This window comes from Triticum dicoccoides, chromosome 4A (genome assembly GCF_002162155.2).
Source record: "Triticum dicoccoides isolate Atlit2015 ecotype Zavitan chromosome 4A, WEW_v2.0, whole genome shotgun sequence".
In the NCBI taxonomy this organism is placed as follows: Eukaryota; Viridiplantae; Streptophyta; class Magnoliopsida; order Poales; family Poaceae; genus Triticum; species Triticum dicoccoides.
Window position 1 is genome coordinate 606,703,930 of NC_041386.1, and position 16,751 is coordinate 606,720,680.

Sequence of the window (16,751 nt, forward strand, 5' to 3'; positions counted from 1 at the left end):
CGTAACCTTAAGCGTGCGGACCCTACGGGTTCGTGAATAATGTAGACATGACCGAGACACGTCTCCGGTCAATAACCAATAGCGGGACCTGGATGCCCATATTGGCTCCTACATATTCTACGAAGATCTTTATCGGTCAGACCGCATAACAACATACGTCGTTCCCTTTGTCATCGGTACGTTACTTGCCCGAGATTCGATCGTCGGTATTACAATACCTAGTTCAATCTCGTTATCGGCAAGTCTCTTTACTCGTTCTGTAATACATCATCCCGCAACTAACTCATTAGTTGCAATGCTTGCAAGGCTTAAGTGATGTGCATTACCGAGAGGGCCCAGAGATACCTCTCCGACAATCGGAGTGACAAAACCTAATCTCGAAATACGCCAACCCAACATGTACCTTTGGAGACACCTGTAGTACTCCTTTATAATCACCCAGTTATGTTGTGACGTTTGGTAGCACCCAAAGTGTTCCTCCGGTAAACGGGAGTTGCATAATCTCATAGTTATAGGAACATGTATAAGTTATGAAGAAAGCAATAGCAACATACTAAACGATCGGGTGCTAAGCTAATGGAATGGGTCATGTTAATCAGATCATTCACTTAATGATGTGATCCCGTTAATCAAATAACAACTCATTGTTCATGGTTAGGAAACATAACCATCTTTGATTAACGAGCTAGTCAAGTAGAGGCATACTAGTGACACTTTGTTTGTCTATGTATTCACACATGTATTATGTTTCCGGTTAATACAATTATAGCATGAATAATAAACATTTATCATGAAATAAGGAAATAAATAATAACTTTATTATTGCCTCTAGGGCATATTTCCTTCAGTCTCCCACTTGCACTAGAGTCAATAATCTAGATCACATCACCATGTGATTAACTTCGATAGTTCACATCATCATGTGATTAACACCCATAGTTCACATCGCCATGTGACCAATACCCAAAGGGTTTACTAGATTCAGTAATCTAGTTCACATTGCTATGTGATTAACACCCAAAGAGTACTAAGGTGTGATCATGTTTTGCTTGTGAGAGAATCTTAGTCAACGGGTCTGCCACATTCAGATCCGCATGTATTTTGCAAATTTCTATGTCAACAATGCTCTGCTTGGAGCTACTCTAGCTAATTGCTCCCACTTTCAATATGTATCTAGACCGAGACTTAGAGTCTTCTAGATCAGTGTCAAAAACTTGCATCGACGTAACCCTTTACGACGAACCTTTTTTGTCACGTCCATAATCGAGAAACATATCCTTATTTCACTAAGGATAATTCTGACCGCTGTCCAGTGATCTACTCCTAGATCACTATTGTACTCCCTTGCTAAATCAGTGCAGGGTATACAATAGATCTGGTACACAGCATGGCATACTTTATAGAACCTATGGCCAAGGCATAGGGAATGACTTTCATTCTCTTTCTATCTTCTGCCGTGGTCGGGCTTTGAGTCTTACTCAACTTCACACCTTGCAATATAGGCAACAACTCTTTCTTTGACTGCTCCATTTTGAATTACTTCAAAATCTTGTCAAGGTATGTACTCATTGGAAAAACTTATCAAGCGTCTTGATCTATCTCTACAGATCTTGAAGCTCAATATGTAAGCAGCTTCACCGAAGTCTTTCTTTGAAAAACTCCTTTCAAACACTCCTTTATGCTTTACAGAATAATTCTACATTATTTCCGATCAACAATATGTCATTCATATATACTTATCAGAAATGCCGTAGTGCTCCCACTCACTTTCTTGCAAATACAGGCTGCACCGCAAGTCTGTATAAAACTATATGCTTTGATCAACTCATCAAAGCGTATATTCCAACTCCGAGATGCTTGCACCAGTTCACAGATGGATCGCTGGAGCTTGCACATTTTGTTAGTACCTTTCGGATTGACAAAACCTTCTAGTTGCATCATATACAACTCTTCTTCAATAAATTCATTAAGGAATTCAGTTTTGTTTATCCATTTGCCAGATTTCATAAAATGCGGCAATTGCTAACATGATTCGGACAGACTTAAGCATAGATACGAGTGAGAATTTCTCATCGTAGTCAACACCTTGAACTTGTCGAAAAACCTTTTGCGACAATTCTAGCTTTGTAGATAATAACACTACTATCAGCGTCCGTCTTCCTCTTGAAGATCCATTTATTTTTATGGCTTGCCGATCATCGGGCAAATCCATCAAAGTCCATACTTTGTTCTCATACATGGATCATATCTCAGATTTCATGGCCTCAAACCATTTCGCTGAATCTGGGCTCATCATCGCTTCCTCATAGTTCGCAAGTTCGTCATGGTCTAGTAACATGACTTCCAGAACAGGATTACTGTACCACTCTGGTGCGGATCTTACTCTGGTTTACCTACGAGATTCGGTAGTAACTTGATCTGAAGTTACATGATCATCATCATTATCTTCCTCACTAATTGGTGTAGTAGTCACAAGAACAGATTTCTGTGATGAACTACTTTCCAATAAGGGAGAAGGTACAATTACCTTTTCAAGTTTTCTACTTTCCTCCCACTCACTTCTTTCGAGAGAAACTCCTTCTCTAGAAAGTTTCCGAATTTAGCAACAAAAGTCTTGCCTTCGGATCTGTGATAGAAGGTGTATCCAATAGTTTCCTTTGGATATCCTATGAAGACACATTTCTCCGATTTGGGTTTGAGCTTATCAGGTTGAAACTTTTTCACATAAGCATTGCAACCTCAAACTTTAAGAAACAACAGCTTAGGTTTCTTGCCAAACCATAGTTCATACGGTGTCGTCTCAACGGATTTAGATGGTGCCCTATTTAACGTGAATGCAGCTGTCTCTAATGCATAACTCCAAAACGATAGTGGTAGATCGGTAAGAGACATCATAGATCGCACCATATCTAATAAAGTACGGTTATGACGTTCGGACAAACCATTACATTGTGGTGTTCCAGGTGGCGTGAGTAGTGAAACTATTTCACATTGTTTTTAACTGAAAGCCAAACTCGTAACTCAAATACTCTTCTCTACGATCAGATCGTAGAAACTTTATTTTCTTGTTACGATGATTTTTCACTTCACTCTGAAATTCTTTGAACTTTTCAAATGTTTCAGACTTATGTTTCATCAAGTAGATATACTCATATCTGCTCAAATCATCTGTGAAGATCAGAAAATAATGATACCTGTCGCGAGCCTCAATATTCATCGGACCACATACATCAGTATGTATGATTTCCAACAAATCTGTTGCTCGCTCCATTGTTCCGAAGAACAGAGTCTTAGTCATCTTGCCCATGAGGCATGGTTCGCAAGCATCAACTGATTCATAATCAAGTGATTCCAAAAGCCCATCAGCATGGAGTTTCTTCATGCGCTTTACACCAATATGACCTAAACGGCAGTGCCACAAATAAGTTGCACTATCATTATTAACTTTGCATCTTTTGGTTTCAATATTATGATTATGTGTATCACTACGATTGAGATCCAACGAACTATTTTCATTGGGTGTGCAACCATATAAGGTTTTATTCATGTAAACAGAACAACAATTTATTCTCTTACTTAAATGAATAACCGTATTACAATAAACATGATCAAATCATATTCATGCTGAACGCAAACACCAAATAACACTTATTTAGGTTCAACACTAATCCCAAAATTATAGGGAGTGTGCGATGATGATCATATCAATCTTGGAACCACTTCCAACACACATCATCACTTCACCCTTAACTAGTCTCTGTTTATTCTGCAACTCCCGTTTTGAGTTACTAATCTTAGCAACTGAACTAGTATCAAATACTGAGGGGTTGCTATAAACACTAGTAAAGTACACATCAATAAGATGTATATCAAATATACTTATGTTCACTTTGCCATCCTTCTTATCCGCCAATCACTTGGGGTAGTTCCGCTTCTAGTGACCAGTCCCTTTGCAGTAGAAGCACTTAGTCTCAGGCTTAGGACCAGACTTGGGCTTCTTCACTTGAGCAGCAACTTGCTTGCCGTTCTTCTTGAAGTTCCCCTTCTTCCCTTTGCCCTTTTCTTGAAACTAGTGGTCTTGTTAACCATCAACACTTGATGTTTTTCTTGATTTCTACCTTCGTCGATTTCAGCATCACGAAGAGCTTGGGAATTATTTTTGTCATCCCTTGCATATTATAGTTCATCACGAAGTTCTACTAACTTGGTGATGGTGACTAGAGAATTCTGTCAATCACTATCTTATCTGGAAGATTAACTCCCACTTGATTCAAGCGATTGTAGTACTCAGACAATCTGGGCACATGCTCACTAGTTGAGCAATTCTCCTCCATCTTTTAGCTATAGAACTTGTTGGAGACTTCATATCTCTCAGCTCAGGTATTTGCTTAAAATATTAACTTCAACTCCTGGAACATCTCATATGCTCCATGACGTTCAAAACGTCTTTGAAGTCCCGATTCTAAGCCATTAAGCATGGTGCACTAAACTATCAAGTAGTCATCATATTGAGCTAGCCAAACGTTCATAACGTCTGCATCTGCTCCTGCAATAGGTCCATCACCTAGCGGTGCATCAAGGACATAATTCTTCTATGCAGCAATGAGGATAAACCTCAGACTACGGATCCAATCCGCATCATTGCTACTAACATCTTTCAACACAATTTTCTCTAGGAACATATCAAAATAAACACGGGAAACAACAACGCGAGCTATTGATCTACAACATAATTTGCAAAATACTACCAGGACTAAGTTCATGATAAATTTAAGTTCAATTTAATCATATTACTTAAGAACTCCCACTTAGATAGACATCCCTCTAATCCTCTAAGTGATCACGTGATCCAAATCAACTAAACCATAACCGATCATCACGTGAAATGGATTAGTTTTCAATGGTGAACATCATTATATTGATCATATCTACTATATGATTCACGCTCGACCTTTCGGTCTCCGTGTTCCGAGGCCATATATGCATATGCTAGGCTCGTCAAGTTTAACCTGAGTATTCTGCGTGTGCAAAACTGGCTTGCACCCGTTGTAGATGGACGTAGAGCTTATCTCACCCGATCATCACGTGGTGTCTGGGCACGACGAACTTTGGCAACGGTGCACACTCAGGGAGAACACTTCTTGATAATTTAGTGAGAGATCATCTTATAATGCTAGCGTCAATCAAAGCAAGATAAGATGCATAAAGGATAAACATCACATACAATCAATATAAGTGATATGATATGGCCATCATCATCTTGTGCCTATGATCTTCATCTACGAAGCACTGTCATGATCACCATCGTCACCGGTGCGACACCTTGATCTTCATCGTAGCATCGTTGTCGTCTCGCCAATCTTTATGCTTCCACGACTATCACTACCGCTTAGTAATAAAGTAAAGCATTACATCGCGATTGCATTGCATACAATAAAACGACAACCATAAGGCTCCTGCCAGTTGCCGATAACTCGGTTACAAAACATGATCATCTCACAATAAAATCAGCATCATGTCTTGACCATATCATATCACAACATGCCCTGCAAAAACAAGTTAGACGTCCTCTACTTTGTTGTTGCAAGTTTTACGTGGCTGCTACGGGCTTAAGTAAAAACCAATCTCACCTATGCATCAAAACCACAACGATAGTTTGTCAATTTGACTCCGTTTTAACCTTCGCAAGGACCGGGCGTAGCCACACTCGGTTCAACTAAAGTTGGAGAGACTGTCGCCTGCAAGCCACCTATGTGCAAAGCACGTCGGGGGAACCGGTCTCGCGTAAGCGTACGCGTAATGTCGGTCCGGGTCGTCTCGTCCAACAATACCGCCGAACCAAAGTATGACATGCTGGTAGGCAGTATGACTTATATCGCCCACAACTCACTTCTGTTCTACTCGTGCATATAACATCAACATATAAAACCTAGGCTCGGATGCCACTGTTGGGGAACGTAGTAATTTCAAAAAAATTTCCTACGCACACGCAAGATCATGTGATGCATGGCAACGAGAGGGGAGAGTGTGATCTACATACCTAGTAGATCGACAACAGAAGCGTTTGGTTGATGTAGTCGTACGTCTTCATGGCCCGACCAATCAAGCACTGAAACTACGGCACCTCCGAGTTTTAGCACACGTTCAGCTCGATGACGATCCCCGGACTCTGATCCAGCAAAGTGTCGGGGAAGAGTTCCGTTAGCACGACGGCGTGGTGACGATCTTGATGTACTACTGCAGCAGGGCTTCGCCTAAACTCCGCTACAATATTATCGAGGACTATGGTGGAAGGGGGCACCGCACACGGCTAAGGAAAAGATCATGTGTATCAACTTGTGTGTCTCTGGGGTGCTCCTGCCTCCGTATATAAAGGACTAGAGGGGGGAGGCTGGCCGGCCAAGGAGGGCGCGCCAGGAGAGTCCTACTCCCTCTGGGAGTAGGATTCCCCCCCCCCCCCAATCCTAGTTGGAATAGGACTCGCGGAGGGGGGAAAAGAGAGAGAGGGGCCGGCCCCCTCTCCTTGTCCAATTCGGACCAAGGGAGGGGAGGGGCGCGCGGCCCATGTAGGGCTGCCTCTTCTCTTTTCCACTAAGGCCCAATAAGGCCCATCTAGCTCCCCGGGGGGTTCCGGTAACCTCCCGGTACTCCGGTAAAATCCCGATTTCACCCGGAACACTTCCGATATCCAAACATAGGCTTCCAATATATCAATCTTTATGTCTCGACCATTTCGAGACTCCTTGTCATGTTCGTGATCACATCCGGGACTCCGAACAACCTTCGGTACATCAAAATGCATAAACTCATAATATAACCGTCATCGTAACCTTAAGCGTGCGGACCCTACGGGTTCGAGAATAATGTAGACATGACCGAGACACGTCTCCGGTCAATAACCAATAGCGGGACCTAGATGCCCATATTGGCTCCTACATATTCTACGAAGATCTTTATCGGTCAGACCGCATAACAACATACGTCGTTCCCTTTGTCATCGGTACGTTACTTGCCCGAGATTCGATCGTCGGTATTCCAATACCTAGTTCAATCTCGTTATCGGCAAGTCTCTTTACTCGTTCTATAATACATCATCTCGCAACTAACTCATTAGTTGCAATGCTTGCAAGGCTTAAGTGATGTGCATTACCGAGAGGGCCCAGAGATACCTCTCCGACAATCGGAGTGACAAAACCTAATCTCGAAATACGCCAACCCAACATGTACCTTTGGAGACACCTGTAGTACTCCTTTATAATCACCCAGTTACGTTGTGACGTTTGGTAGCACCCAAAGTGTTCCTCCGGTAAACGGGAGTTGCATAATCTCATAGTTATAGGAACATGTATAAGTCATGAAGAAAGCAATAGCAACATACTAAACGATCGGGTGCTAAGCTAATGGAATGGGTCATGTCAATCAGATCATTCACTTAATGATGTGATCCCGTTAATCAAATAACAACTCATTGTTCATGGTTAGGAAACATAACCATCTTTGATTAATGAGCTAGTCAAGTAGAGGCATACTAGTGACACTTTGTTTGTCTATGTATTCGCACATGTATTATGTTTCCGGTTAATACAATTATAGCATGAATAATAAACATTTATCATGAAATAAGGAAATAAATAATAACTTTATTATTGCCTCTAGGGCATATTTCCTTCATCACTTGTGTTCTACTCGTGCATATAACATCAACATATAAAACCTAGGCTCGGATGCAACTGTTGGGGAACGTAGTAATTTCAAAAAATTTCCTACGCACACGCAAGATCATGGTGATGTACAACAACGAGAGGGGAGAGTGTGATCTACGTACCCTTATAGACCGACAGCGGAAGCGTTAGCACAACGCGGTTGATGTAGTCGTACGTCTTCACGGCCAGACTGATCAAGCACCGAAACTACGGCACCTCCGAGTTTTAGCACACGTTCAGCTCGATGACGATCCCCGGACTCCGATCCAGCAAAGTGTCGGGGAAGAGTTCCGTCAGCACGACGGCGTGGTGACGATCTTGATGTACTATCATCGCAGGGCTTTGCCTAAGCACCGCTACAATATTATCGAGGATTATGGTGGAAGGGGGCACCGCATACGGCTAAGAATATGATCACGTGGATCAACTTGTCTCTCTAGGGGTGCCTCTTGCCTCCGTATATAAAGGATCCAAGGGGGGTGCGGCCGGCCCTAGTAGGAGGCGCGCAGGAGGGGTCCTACTCCTACCGGGAGTAGGACTCCCCTCCCTTTCCTTGTCCAAGTAGGAGAGGGGGAAGGAAGGGAGAGAGGAGAGGGGGGCGCCGCCCCTCCCTTCTTATCCAATTCGGACTAGGGGGAGAGGGGGCGCGCGGCCTGCCCTGGAAGCCCCTCCTCTTCTCCACTTTAGGCCCATGAGGCCCATTAACCCCCCGGGGGGTTCCGGTAACCCCCCGGTGCTCCGGTTTTATCCGAAACTTCCCCGGAACACTTCCGGTGTCCGAATATAGTCGTCCAATATATCAATCTTTATGTCTCGACCATTTCGAGACTCCTCGTTATGTCCGTGATCATATCCGGGACTCCGAACTAACTTCGGTACATCAAAACTCATAAACTCATAATATATCTGTCATCGAAACCTTAAGCGTGCGGACCCTACGGGTTCGAGAACAATGTAGACATGATCGAGACACGTCTCCGGTCAATAACCAATAGCGGGACCTGGATGCCCATATTGGCTCCTACATATTCTACGAAGATCTTTATCGGTCAGACCGCATAACAACATACGTTGTTCCTTTTGTCATCAGTATGTTACTTGCCCAAGATTCGATCATCGGTATCTCAATACCTAGTTCAATCTCGTTACCGGCAAGTCTCTTTACTCGTTCTGTAATACATCATTTCGCAACTAACTCATTAGTTGCAATGCTTGCAAGGCTTATGTGATGTGCATTACCGAGAGGGCCCAGAGATACCTCTCCGACAATCGGAGTGACAAATCCTAATCTCGAAATACGCCAACCCAACATGTACCTTTGGAGACACCTGTAGAGCACCTTTATAATCACCCATTTACGTTGTGACGTTTGGTAGCACACAAAGTGTTCCTCCGGCAAAAGGGAGTTGCATAATCTCATAGTCATAGGAACATGTATAAGTCATGAAGAAAGCAATAGCAACATACTAAACGATCGGGTGCTAAGCTAATGGAATGGGTCATGTCAATCAGATCATTCACCTAATGATGTGATCCCGTTAATCAAATAACAACTCTTTGTTCATGGTTAGGAAACATAACCATCTTTGATTAACAAGCTAGTCAAGTAGAGGCATACTAGTGACACTTTGTTTGTCTATGTATTCACACATGTATTATGTTTCCTGTTAATACAATTCTAGCATGAATAATAAACATTTATCATGATATAAGGAAATAAATAATAACTTTATTATTGCCTCTAGGGCATATTTCCTTCAGGTTAGCCACACTCTTGCATGCATGGGTCGTTCACAACAGCGAACTGCTTGTTGGCTTCGTAATTCACCCGATGAAATTGCTAGCATTGTAATCTCTGAATGTAGCCATTTGGTTTGATTAATGAAAGTTCCTTTCCCGCAAAAAAAGAAAGGATACAACAATACAGACCTATTTGCCTCCTTAATGTTGGTTTTAAAATATTCACGATGGTTGCGACTATTAGGCAAAATTTGATTGTTGACATGTGCGTCATTCTTCACAGACAACTTTTATGCAAGGCAGACACATCCTAGATGGAGTTATTATCCTTCATGAAACAATCCATGAATTACACCGAGAAAAGTTGAATGAGGTGGTACTCAAAATTGACTTTGAAAATGTTAATGACAAATTAGTTAAGTGGCCCTTTCTTCAATAGACTCTCAGAGTGAAAAGATTTTCTGCAGAGTGACGCACTATGATCCATAGCTTCGTTTCTGGAGGTAGTGTTGCCATAAAAGTCAATGATGACACTGGACACTTTTTTCTTATGAAGAAGGGATTGCGACAATGTGACTCGTTATCACCCATGCTATTCAATATAGTGGCGGATATGCTAGAGGTCATGATTGAGCGTGCCAAGGTTGTTGGCCAAATTAATGGGGTAGCAAGTCATCTAGTTGATGATGGTCTCTCTATACTTCAATATGCCGACGATATGATTCTCTTCATGGATCATAACCTCAAGAAAGCCAGAAATATGAAACTGGTTTTATCAGCATTCAATCAACTCTTGGGTCTTAAAATCAATTTTCATAAAAGTGAATTGTTTTGCTTTGACGACGCCCAGGATGAGGCCCACCTGTACGCTGAACTGTTTGGATACGGGTTGGGCCAGTTTCCGATCTCATATTTGGGGATACCGATACATTATCGGAGACTCAGAAATGCTGAATGAAAACACGTCGAGGAGACTGCAGAAAAGATTTAGCAGTTGAAAAGGTAAATTGTTGTCTCTTGGTGGAAGATCGGTCATAAGTTCAGTACTAAGTAATATGGTACTATATATTATTTCATTGTTCCAGTTGCCGAAAGGAGTTTTACATAGATTGGATTATTTCCGATCAAGATTGTTTTGGCATGGAGATAGCGAGAGAAAACAATCTGGCTAAATGGAGTGTGGTTTGCCGTCCCAAAGACCAAGGTGAGTTGGACATTCTTGACCTTAAGGTTAAGAATAGGGTCTTCCTCGTCAAATGGTTGTTTAAATTACTGATGAAAGATCATGTATGGCGAACCCTCATCAGGAGAAAATATGTGGGTTTCAAGGCGATATCCCAAGTATACTGGAAGCCTGTGGATTCCCACTTTTGGGCGGGTCTAATGGTTACGAAGAAATATTTCTTCTGCTACGGATCCTTTTCCATTAAGGACGACTCGAAAATTAGATTCTGGAAGGACAAGTGGCTAGGAAATACCACACTCCGGGAACAATATCTTGCTCTATGCAACATTGTGCGCCACAAGGGTGGAACTATCGCCATGGTAATGGAATCATTTCCGCCAAATGTGACGTTCAGAAGAGATTTAATTGGACCCAGATTCCAATCGTGGAGCACCCTGCTCCTACGGTTGTTCACGGTGCAATTGTCACATCGGTATGATGTATTCCAATGGAACCTCCATGGAAATGGACAATTCTCAGTAGAGTCCATATATAGAGTGTTAATCCAGTCTGATGTGCCAGTTGATAATAACAAGAAGATCTGGAAGATGAAGATACCTCTTAATAATAAATTTTTTGCATGGTATCTTCGTCACAGAGTCATTCTTACTAAAGGTTACCTTATTAAGAGGAATTGGCATGGAAGTCCCCAATGTGTCTTTTGTCACCATGATGAGACAATAAAACATTTATTCTTCCAATGCAAATTGGCTCGTTCTATATGGTCAGTTATCCAAATAGCTTCTGGCTTGTATCCTCCTTGTAGTGTTGCCAACGTATTTGGCAACTGGTTACATGTGATTGATCACAAGTTTCGAACTTTTCTCAGGGTAGGAGCGCTTGCCGTTATTTGGTCACTTTGGCTATGTAAAAATGGTAAGGTTTTTAATGATGAAAGTACGTCTCTGATGCAACTTATCTACAGATGTACCAAGACTTTTCATTTATGGTCCTCTCCACAACACGTGGAGAACCGAGACCTGTTTACAGAGGTGTGTACATGATTGGAGGCTATGGCGTGGGATACTTTTATCCAGCATGGGCGGCAAGATGATCTTTGAATTTGGCTACCCTTTGCTTTATGTGTTATACAGAATCTACATGAGAGGACCTTATTTGACTGTGTGCATCTTAGAGCATCTCCAATAGAAGATGTTGATATAAAAATACCTAACTTTTACATCTCCCAGGCCCAAAAACGCTGCTCCAACAGATGATATAGATGCAAAAAAATCACATCACCTCCCGAAGAAGTAAACTACAACACCTCGTGGTGCAAATATACATCTCATGTAGATGTATATTTGCCAGTCGCGCGCCAACCGCTAACCGCTCTTTAGTTCACTCCCCCTGCCTATTCTTCTTCCTCCCGCTGCCCCTCCGCTGTCGCCCCGTGACAGATCCACCATCTCCTCCATCCCCGCCCGCCCGCCCGTCATGAATCGGCTGATCCCCCCTGCCGCTCGATTTTTCTCCGGTCGCCGGTTGATTCGACCCGCGGTCGTCTCCGCCGTAGCCGCAGCCGTCGCCTCAGCCTCCCCCCCCGCACCGCCCCATCACCGACCTGCCGTCAACCACCCCCGCTATCTCCACGCACCACTGCCCCGCCGTCGCCAACTACCACCGAGTCGCCACCCCACCGAGCGCCTCAACCTCCCTCGCCCCACAACCGAGTCGCTGCCCCGCCGTCACCATGCCGCCGAAGAAGACCCCGAAGAGCAAGACGGGGTTCTTCGGCGTGAGGGCAAAGCCCTCTGGCAACTACGGGGTGGATTTTAGCGACGCCGACCGCCGCTTTTGGCTTGGCACCTCCCCGACCGTTCACGAGGCCGCGCGTTCGTACGACATGGCGGTGTGGTGTGCCGGGAGGCCGAGGAGGGACCTCAACTTCTCGAAGATCGAGAGCCAGGCGGATGCTGAGATCCTTGTGCCACAGGGCATTTGGATGGAGGAGATTCCAGCGGAGAAGACGAAGAAGAGGCCGACCATTGTAGTCAGTCCCGGCGATAGCCACGAGGCTGCGATGGCGAGGTTTGCGCGGGATCTTCTGGAGTACGACCAGGCCGAGTAGGAGTTCTTCTGGAACCGTGACGCCGAGGAGAATAAGAAGAAGGGGGTGAAGAAGGAGGACGAGGCTGGCCCCTCAACGGCGATCCCCATCGACTCCTCAGAGGAGGAGGACGAGGAGTTCTGGGGGCTCTTGGATGACGACGAGGAGGTACTGGATGTCCTCAGACGACGACTAGTTTGGACTAGCTGTGCTAATTTTATTTCTATGTTTGAACTATGTTGAAATAAAGTAGTAGTTGGACGTTTTTAGACTTTACATCTCTAGTTTACATTACCTATTGAACTTGCAGTTTGACATCTCCGTTTTGCATCATCTTTTGGAGTTGAGCCTTTTTTGGAGATGCAAAAAGCACTTTTTGGATATGCAAAATTTTACATCTGCAATTTTGCATCTTCTATTGGAGATGCTCTTAGTTATGCAGAGGCCGGGTGTAATGCTTAAATCTTTTAAGTAATAAAGCAGTTCTTTTTCAAAAAAAATTGGCAACATTACTATGATAAAACTTGTTGTGCCATTTTCGAAACCTCCAATTTTTCTACATAAAAGTAAACAACGTCTTGAAATGAAACACAAGCTTAATAAAACCAAAAAAAGGATACTTTCTAAGTTTTGCTAACCGACATAATTTACAAGATGTCTTGATATGCACTAAGAGCAAAGGCGGACTGGTCTGGTGATGCTGGCATGTTTGCCTGCATAGATCAGAATGGTGTCCCTGAAATGTGCTTCATGTGATGACACTGGCTTATTAGTACCATTCATGCAAATTCAGAGTTTGTTTGGGACGTCGAATTCCATCGACACAACCCGTTCCATCGACACAACCCGTTCCATCGTAGTGTCCAAGAAGAGCATCAGCCCAACTCCAAGTGTCTGTTTAGGAGAGGGGAATGAAAGAAACATGTAGTTAAATCTTAGGCTTTGTTGACAGTGCCTCAACTTATGTGATGAGTGTATTTAAACTCCCTTATTCAGTTTGTGACGATCTTACAAGAATGATGCGTCGGTACTGGTGGGGAGTTGAGAATGGTCGAAGGAAGATGGCATGGGTTGCTTTACTCTTCCAAAGCAGAAAGGAGGCCTTGGTTTCAGGGATATGAGGGCCTTTAATCAAGCACTGTTGGCCAAGCAAGCATGGTGTTTGATTGTGAAACCAGATAGTCTATGTGCTCGTTTGTTGAAGGATAGATACTTCCCTAATGGTAATTTGGTTGATACGGTATTTTCAGGGAATTCTTCTGCAGTTTGGAAAGGCATTGAGCACGGTATGGTGTTGCTGAAGAAAGGTATTATTTGGAGGGTGGGTAATGGAAGGTCAATTCATACATGGAGGGACCAGTGGATTCTCCGAGGAACTCCGTTCTTCCTTCCCATTACCCTAAGCGGAATTGTAGACTGAACAAAGTGTCAGACTTTCTTGATGGCAACGGTGTTTGGAGGGCGGATTTGTTGAGTCTACATTTTTTTTCCCTATTGACGTGGCGGCAATACGACATATCCGGACGTCACCAAGGCAGCAGGAGGATTATATTGCATGGCATCCCGACCCGAAAGGGTGCTTCTCCGTCTGTAGCGCCTACATACTCGCTATGGAGGAACATGATAATCTCTTTGCGCCGGCAGCCTCTAGTTCCATCCCGGACGGCAACCGACGAGTGTGGAACTTGATCTGGAAGGCGGCCGTGCCGCATCCTATGCGTACAGTAGAATGGAAGGCCATTTCAGGGGCACGAGCCACCGCGGCGAACAAGCATAAGCGGCACTTGGCTCACAGGGCGACTTGTACGATCTGTGGTAAGTATAATGAGGACTCGTTCCATGCACTTGTCACATGTGATAATGCGGCCACTCTTTGGGATACTATGAAAGAGGTTTGGTCCATACCTAAAAAGGAGCAAGTTGTGCACACGTGTGGTTGTTGAATCTATTGGATCAAAATACTAGTGATGTATGATCATCATGGTACTATGGAGGATCTGGTACTTGCGAAATGAATTATCGCATGGTAAAGAAATCCCTCAGGCTGAAACGTCAAAGACATTTCTGTGTAGCTATCTTAGTTCTGTTCGCAATGCAGCCAATCTCACCATAGAGGAAACTATCAGAGGGAAATCGCCTCTGGAGGGTGCATTGCAGCCAGTACCGATCAAGGCAGTGCCGCCGGATACACCATGGCAGCCACCACCACCTGGCTGGCTTGCCTTGTCTGTGGATGGTTCTTATTCAGTGGAAGAGGGCTCGGCGGGAGCAGACATGATCCTACAGAATAACTTGGGCTCTGTCATTTTTTCATCATGTCAACTATTATTCTACTGCAACAATGCTCTCGAGGCGGAAATTCAAGCTATATATTAAGATTGGAATGTCTATTGCTATCGAATGGTCTAACCTTCCGGTCTTAGTACAATTGGACTCCATGGTGCCCCTTTTCTTCTGTGACTGACGCTGCACTTGATAAATCACCCAATGGTTAATCAAGAACTACATGCTGCAGAGGGAGTTTAAGCCAATGAAGATCCTGAGATCACAGAACATGGTCTCACATTGTCTTACTAATTATGCCCGAACGGCTCGTAGCACCGCTTGTTGGTTGCAATGGCCACCCCCTTCATTCATAATCTTGTATTAGCAGACTGTAAGCCTGTTACTTTAGAATAAACTACTTTTAAACCCACAAAAAAAAGTAGATGGAAGTAAGCCCGAAGGACTTTTATTCGAGACGGCACTGCTATCATGGTCAGAGCAACGTAGCTGCGAGACCAAAACCTACTCTTTTTTTTTGGCATGGGACCAAAACCTACTCCACAAAGGGCGGGAGACCTCATTAGGGTCTGGAAGGCGCACGTAATCGTGTTGAATTACCTTCTGTCCCAGAATTTGACTGAAGGACGTGTCGTCGTTGTTTTAACCGAGACGATTCCTTGAAAAAAAAAGGGAAAAAGTCCTAGAGCAACCTAGCTTGATCCTAATCGGCGACGATCCTGTTGCCAGTTCCATCCGGTTTCGGTAGCCCTTTCCAAAAGTCTCCGCACGAGACTATAGGCTTCACGGTACAACACGCACGCACGCACCTACCTACCTCGGTTGCTTGCTTGCTAGCACAGAGGCGGCTGCTTACGGCGATGCCGTCGACGGTCACCGAGACCTTCCGCGTGTATTCGCGGCCGTTGTCCCCCTCGCCGACACCTCTCCATGTTGGCAACAGCTGGGTCGTCAAGGTGTTCACTACCGATAACAGCTTCTCCTTCCATCTCGACCTCAACTATACTCCGTACTCTACTACACACCTGCCGCGGAGCACCCATGTCACCTTTGAGATCCTCGACCGGACCGGGGAGCACGTGCTCTTCCACAGGGCGCAGACGGTGGATCATGACCGCGCCCTCTTCGACCCACTCTCGGTCTTCAGGGATGAGCTTGAGGAGGCGTCGTGCATCCGCTACGACAATGACTTCAACCTGAGGTGCACCATCTCGTTGCCCAAGCCTCCAGATGGCAAGATCAAGCGGTGGTACAAGCAGCTCAGGGGATCAAAGCCCGAGGAAGTCGTCGTGCTATCTGAGTCCCGCACCATCGCCATCGAAAACTTCTCTAAGATCAGGGCGGCATCCCAGGTCCGGGAGTGCTATGCCCACTCCACACGCCTGATACTAGGAAATGACATATGGGAGCTCCGGCTCTACCCTAACGGGTACGACGCCTGGGACCAGGTCACCTTGTCGCTCGCCCGCCACAAGCTATTTGCTGACGACCATGATGAGTCGGCGGTGATGCTTAGGTTCCGCTTCGAGCTGCACGCCGGTGTCCATGGCCGCAAGTTCGATGAGTCCGTGGAGGTGACCCATGGTTTTAGCCGTGCCAACCCACATATGACGTCGTTCAAGATGCCCATCACGTCGCTCATGGCCAAACTAGGTGGCGGCGACCGCCTCATCATCCGCTGGTGGTTCGCCATCCTCCCGGCGGCCGCTATTGTGCCCACCGCGCCAGCCGCTGAAGCAGAGGAGTCCGT